Raw genomic sequence first — 5,940 nt, 5'->3', positions numbered from 1 at the left:
CCTGGAGGCCCCAGAGTTGTGGTCCCACTTAGCCTGGGACTGCCTGGGTCCACTGTCAGAGAGATGGTGCTTATGCAGCCCAGACTCTTCCCTCCTGGTCTGCCGACAGCACCTAGGGTGGTGCCTGTGGGAGCCTCTGTCTGGTGGAAACTGATGCCCTCGTGAGACACGGCCCAGTCAGGTGGTGTGTGTTCCCGTAGCAGGAACGTGTGGTGGGCAGAGGACCGATGCACGGGTGCTCACATGACGCTCACACGCTCCATTTGTGTCTGCTGAATCACTGCATCTTTGGCCCAGCACTTCCACCCTGCACTTTTCTTTATCCTTCTACCCTCTTGTGAAACTGACAGATGCTTTGGGCACTCTCCTCCGGCCAAGTAGGTCTCCACCTTCCTCCTGATGTCAAGTTCAGGATTGAGAAGTCACCCCCACTCCCCCAGCTTCTCAATGTCCTAAGATTAAAACCAGGCTGAGTTCACAATGGGATATTGTTATTTTCAGTGTGCCCAGATCAAGCTGCCTACTCTCCTGCCTTAGTCCGACACATGTCAATGTTTAAACATTTGATTGGGGACTTGATTACAGTTTCCATCACCATCATGGCGGGGAGCGTGGCAGCAGTCAGGCATGGTTCTGGAGCAGTAGCTGAGAGCTCACATCTAATCTACACTTTAGAGGCAGAGAGACTGGGCCCAGCGTGGGCTTTTGAAACCTCAGAGCCTATTCCCCAGTGGAATATCTCCTCCAACATGGCTGCGCCTCCTAATCCTTCCCCAGACTTAGCGTTCAAACCCCACAGCTCCCTAGGTCGGTCTCGTGTTCTTTGTATGAAGCAGTTCCTACCCTGGCTGCCACACTCAGGATTGAGGCTTGATGCCTGAGTTGAAATTGCCTGGTTTGGGGGAGATTGGGTTTGGCTAATGTCACAAGCTCTACTTGCCAGGGTCTCTCTGCCAACAGGACCGGGGCTCCCAGGCATCCTTTGATGTGGGGAAACCAGAGCAGCCTTTCTTGAGTCTCTCCAGCTGCCTAGAACATCTATCCCTAAGTCTGCACGAGTAGAGCTTCTTGATCCCCCTCAGCTCTGACGGGCACAGACACCAGGGCGGTGTCTGGGCTCCCTCCAAGAAAAGGGTGTTTATTTCTACGAGACATATACCTCGTGCCTGGGTCCGTGGGGCATAGTGCTCACCAGTGTCTAGAAGTTTTTCTTTTTTCTTTTTTTTCTCTCTTTTTTTTTTTTTTTGTTCTCAGACCTGAAAAGATGTTATTGTACTAGATACTCTGGGTACAAGCAACAGAAGACAGCCAACACATAGAAATGATACTTACTCTAAATTCACTCAGGTTTTTTTGTTTTGTTTTGTTTTGTTTTTTTTTTAGCACCTACTCTGTGTAGGAACTTGGGTTTACATGCAACAGAGCACCTTGGGGGACTTGCAGGTTGGTCTCAGGACAGGAAGTCTCGATGGAAGTGTTAGGGTTAAGTGGCTCGACTGTGTTCTCAAGAATAAAGCTCTTTCTGGTGTGATGGCGCATGACTAATTCCAGCAGTAGGACCACAACAAGTTCAAGGTTAGCTTGATGTGTGTAGTGGTGAGACTGTCTCAGATGCAACCAGAACAGCCAAACGTGGTATATGCCTTTGATCCCAGCACTCAGGAAGTAGAGGGAGGAGACTGTGAGTTCGAGGCCAGCCTGACCTATATAGATAGTTCCAGGACAGCCAGGGCTGCATAGAGACCCTGCTTCAAAACAAAACAAAAAATGCTTTGCCTCCTGCTCTGCCTAGGCACATGGGCCTTTCCCTTAAACTGCTGCCTCTGGTCCAGGCCCTACCCTGGGTCACGATCTACTCCAGAGCAAACAATGGGAGGATCGGCATCTGGCCTTGCTTCACCTCTGCCTGTGTTAACGGATCCCAGAAGATCACACACAGGTCATTTCTGGGTCTCATGGGTCATGTGCCTCATGACTCATTCCTACTACAAGGGAGTCTGGGAGATGGGATGTATACAAAAGAGTCTATTAGGGTTCCCTGCTAAGGCAGGAGATGGACTTTCCTGTCCCAGAGTGTCTGTGATAGTTATATGTTTGGGCTAGGGAGTAGCACTGTTAGGAGGTGTGGCCTTGTATCACTGTAGGCTATGGGCATGGGCTTTACTACCCGAGTCCTAGCTGCCTGGAAGTGAGTCTTAGAGGCCTGCAGATGAAGATGCAGAACTCTCAGCTCCTGCTGCACCATGCCTGGATGCTGCTATGCTTCTGCCTTGATGATAGTGGACTGAACTTTTGAACCTGTAAGCCAGCCCCAATTAAATGTTCTTAAAAGAGTTGCCTTGGTCATGATGTCTGTTCACAGCAGTAAAACCCTAACTTAAAGACAAAAGTTGGTACCAAGGACTGGGGTATTGCTTGACCATGCTTTTGTTTGGAAGAATGTGGATTTCAGTACTTTGGATTTGGAAAGTGGTGGAATCTTTTAAATGGGGCTTAATGGACTGTCCTAGTAGGAATATGGAAGACTTGCTGAGAGTAACTGCAAACCAGGCCCAAGAGGTTTCAGAGAAGAAGAATATCAGTGTCTAGCCTAGAGACTGTTTTTGTGGTATTTTGGTGAAGAATGTGGCTGCTTTTTGCCCTTGTTTGAAGAGTCTGCCTGGGGCTAAGGTAGAGATTTGTATTAATTGCATTGACAAAGGAAGTTTCAGAAAAGCCCAGCAGAGACTTTGTTCTCTTAAGTCTTATGAAGAGCGTTTTGAACAAGCTTAGCAAGCTTAAAAGAAAAAATACAAAATATATGGTATTAAAGGGGCACCAGGAAGTGAAATGGAACTGAATCGTATGTTCAGGGATTATTAAATTGAATTAAGGGAGTGGTAACCTTGGGCCTAGATCCCACACAGCAAAGTACAAGCCTTTAATCCCAAGAGGCAAAGGCAAGCAGATCTCTGATTTTACATCCAGTCTTGAACAAAGCAGGTTCTAGGTGAAGAAAAGCTTAAGTCCAGGCATGGTGGTGCACCTTCAATCCCAGCATTCCAGAGACAGAGCCACACAGATCTCAAGATCAGTCTACAGAGCAAGATCCAGGACAGCCAAGCTTAGGCAGTGAAGGAGTTGGGAAACAGAAAGCTCGTGATAATGTGATGAAACAAGGGGGGCCATGTTTCAGCTCCTGCGAGCTGTAGAACTTGGCAGCTTCGGCCATGTGGCTCTGGCTTCAGAGTCCAGAATAGAAGTGACTACTGGGACAATTGATGCTGGTTAGCTGGAGCTAAGAAATTAGTGGTGATTAAGAAGAGACTAGTATCACTGAGGTGAAATCTTCTGGGAAGTGTTTTCTGAGAGCACACAAGCTGTGTTCTAGAGATAGCCAAGGTTGTAATTCATGCTACAGCTGTACTTGGTAATGTGTAAGTCACCCAGGTAGTACTGGTTTTGAAGGCATGAAGGTGTCATGAAAAGCACCTTTTTCATGCATTCATTGTGGTTGATGGCCCAGGACTGAAGGGGTCATGCAAAGGAGTTGAGGTTTGACACCATGAAGAGAGCCTATGAGAGGCTATTGGTGAAGCCTAGTTGCAGTGGGAGACCTCAGTGTATTGGAGATGCCAGTACCATGGCATGGTCACCAAGAACAGCAACAGCAGTGGAGTGGATCAACCTGAGCTACAGAGGGCAGAGCTGGAGAAGTGACACCAGCCCAGATCATGTGTGGATCCCAGATACTGGAACAAGAAGCTGTAACATTGAAGTTGCCTTGGAGACTCCAAGATGTTTGAGATGCCAGAGCCATGGGCTTTCTGCTGAGGAAAGCTGCTAACAGAGACTGGAACCTGCCCAGGAGGGAGAAGTTAGTTGCTGTCAACAAAGATGAAAAAGGAGTTGGAGATCTGACGACTGCTTTGACATCAGCCATGGAGATGCAGAGTTTGGAGTGTGCCCAGCTGGTTTCCTGTCTAGCTTTGGGGATTAATCTCAGAAGAGACCTTGAACTTTGGACTTTTAACACTGCTATAGACTATGGGGACTTGGAAGTTGGACTAAATGTATTTTGCATTATGCTATGTTTGGGTATGGCCCCCATAGACTCATATATTTAAACAAACCTATGGGGGCCAGGGAGTGGAATGTGATGGTTTATATATATATGCTTGGGCTAGGAAGTGGCACTCTTAGGAGGTGTGGTCTCATTGGAGTAAGTGTGTCTCTGTTTTGCGTGGACTTTAATACCCTAGTCCTAGCTGCATGGAAGCCAATCTTCTCCTAGCAGCCTTCAGATGAAGATGTAGACCTCTCAGCTCCTCCCGATCCATGCCTGCCTAGATGCTGCCATGCTTCTGCCTTAATAATGAACTGAACCTCTGAACCTGTAAGCCAGCCCCAATTAAATGTTGTCCCAATAAGAGTTGCCTTGGTCATGGTGTCTGTTCACAACAGTAAAATCCTGACTAAGATGGTGTCCCACTTCAAAGCCTGGACAAGCTGGGGCAGAGTGGCACACATCTTCTTATCTCAGTGCTGAGAGGCAGTGGCAAGGCCAGTCTGCCTGGCCTATGTAGACAAAACAGAGTCTGGTGCCAGGAAGAAGGGACTGAATGTTGTCCAGGTGGCAGCAGCAGCAGGGTCCACCACACAGACACTGAAAATCAGCCATGTGGCAAATAACCGTGGATTTGAATGTTTTAAAGATTATGTTATATGTATGAGTGTTTTGCCTGTATGTATGTCTGTACACCACGTTTGCCTGGTGCCTGAGAAGGGCCAAGCAGGTACCCGAGACCATGGAACTGGAGTTATAAATGGCTGTGGGCTATAGTGGGTGCAGGGAATCAAACCTTAATCCTCTGGGAGAGCAGCCCGTGCGCTTAGCCCCTAAACCCCTAAAAATAAATGGAATCTAAACATGTGCAAAGTCCTCAATCCCTTTATAGTCTCTTCCTTAAAAGCCCTGGAATAGCTCCGCCAGATCGCAGCCATCATGGACACGAGTCGCGTGCAGCCCATCAAGCTGGCTAGGGTAACCAAAGTGCTGAGCAGGACCGGTTCGCAGGGACAGTGCACGCAGGTGCGAGTGGAATTTATGGATGACACCAGCCGCTCTATCATCCGAAATGTCAAAGGCCCCGTTCGAGAGGGTGACGTGCTCACCCTATTGGAGTCAGAAAGAGAAGCTCGAAGGTTGCGTTGATCTTGCAGCTGGTGGGGTTCTGGATATCCACTACTTAGCCCACGGAATGATCTGCAACTGTTAAATAAAGCATTTATATTAAAAAAAAAAAAGCCCTGGAATAGCTGTGCATCTAATATTTAATCTTAGGAGGCAGAGGTGGAGGGATCTCTGTCAGTTTGAGGCCAGGCCACCCTGAACCTATAGGGTTCCAGGCCAACCAGGACTGAGTGTGACCTTGTCAAAAAACACAAAACCCCCAAATAGGGTAGATCTGAGGATCCAGTTTAACAAAGTTCTTGGTAACTCTAGAAGCCTACCCTTAAAGCCAGGAGACTTATGTCCCCAGAAAAACGTATGTGGTCACTCTGTGACTTGGTCCTGCTCATCACACAGCTACTGTTACCCAGAATTCTCAGACCCTTGACTGGGTCTTCACTCCTGAACACAGCTCTCTTCTCTCCCCTGCCCCTCTCCAGGGTGTGTGTGTGTGTGTGTGTGTGTGTGTGTGTGTTGCTGCTGCTGCTGAGATCAGAACCCAGCACTTTCTGGCCCACTATAAGCCCAAACTGACAAGTGTATTATTTTGAGTGTCTCTGCCATCCCTCATGAAACTGTGGTCTGACAGGAAGTTGAGAAAGGTGGTTGCCATCTGGTGTGGTGAAACATATTAGGCCGAGAGAGCCCCATCCTCAAGTTGCATACTGGCCTCGCTGGCTCTCTTTCCAGCAGAGGTGTCTTCTCTGGCTCAGAGCATCCCAGGCCGG

The 5,940-nt window shown here is 48.2% G+C and overlaps 1 pseudogene; it reads left to right on the top strand.

Moving 5' to 3' along the window:
• Positions 1 to 4,972: 4,972 nt before the first annotated feature.
• LOC110290345 (small ribosomal subunit protein eS28 pseudogene) lies at positions 4,973 to 5,286 on the top strand (annotated as a pseudogene).
• Positions 5,287 to 5,940: the final 654 nt, after the last annotated feature.

This window comes from Mus caroli, unplaced genomic scaffold (assembly GCF_978045245.1).
Source record: "Mus caroli unplaced genomic scaffold, Mus_caroli_1 scaffold_2, whole genome shotgun sequence".
NCBI lineage: Eukaryota > Metazoa > Chordata > Mammalia > Rodentia > Muridae > Mus > Mus caroli.
Note: the sequence above shows the minus strand (reverse complement) of the source record. Positions and strands in the feature narration are given on the sequence as shown.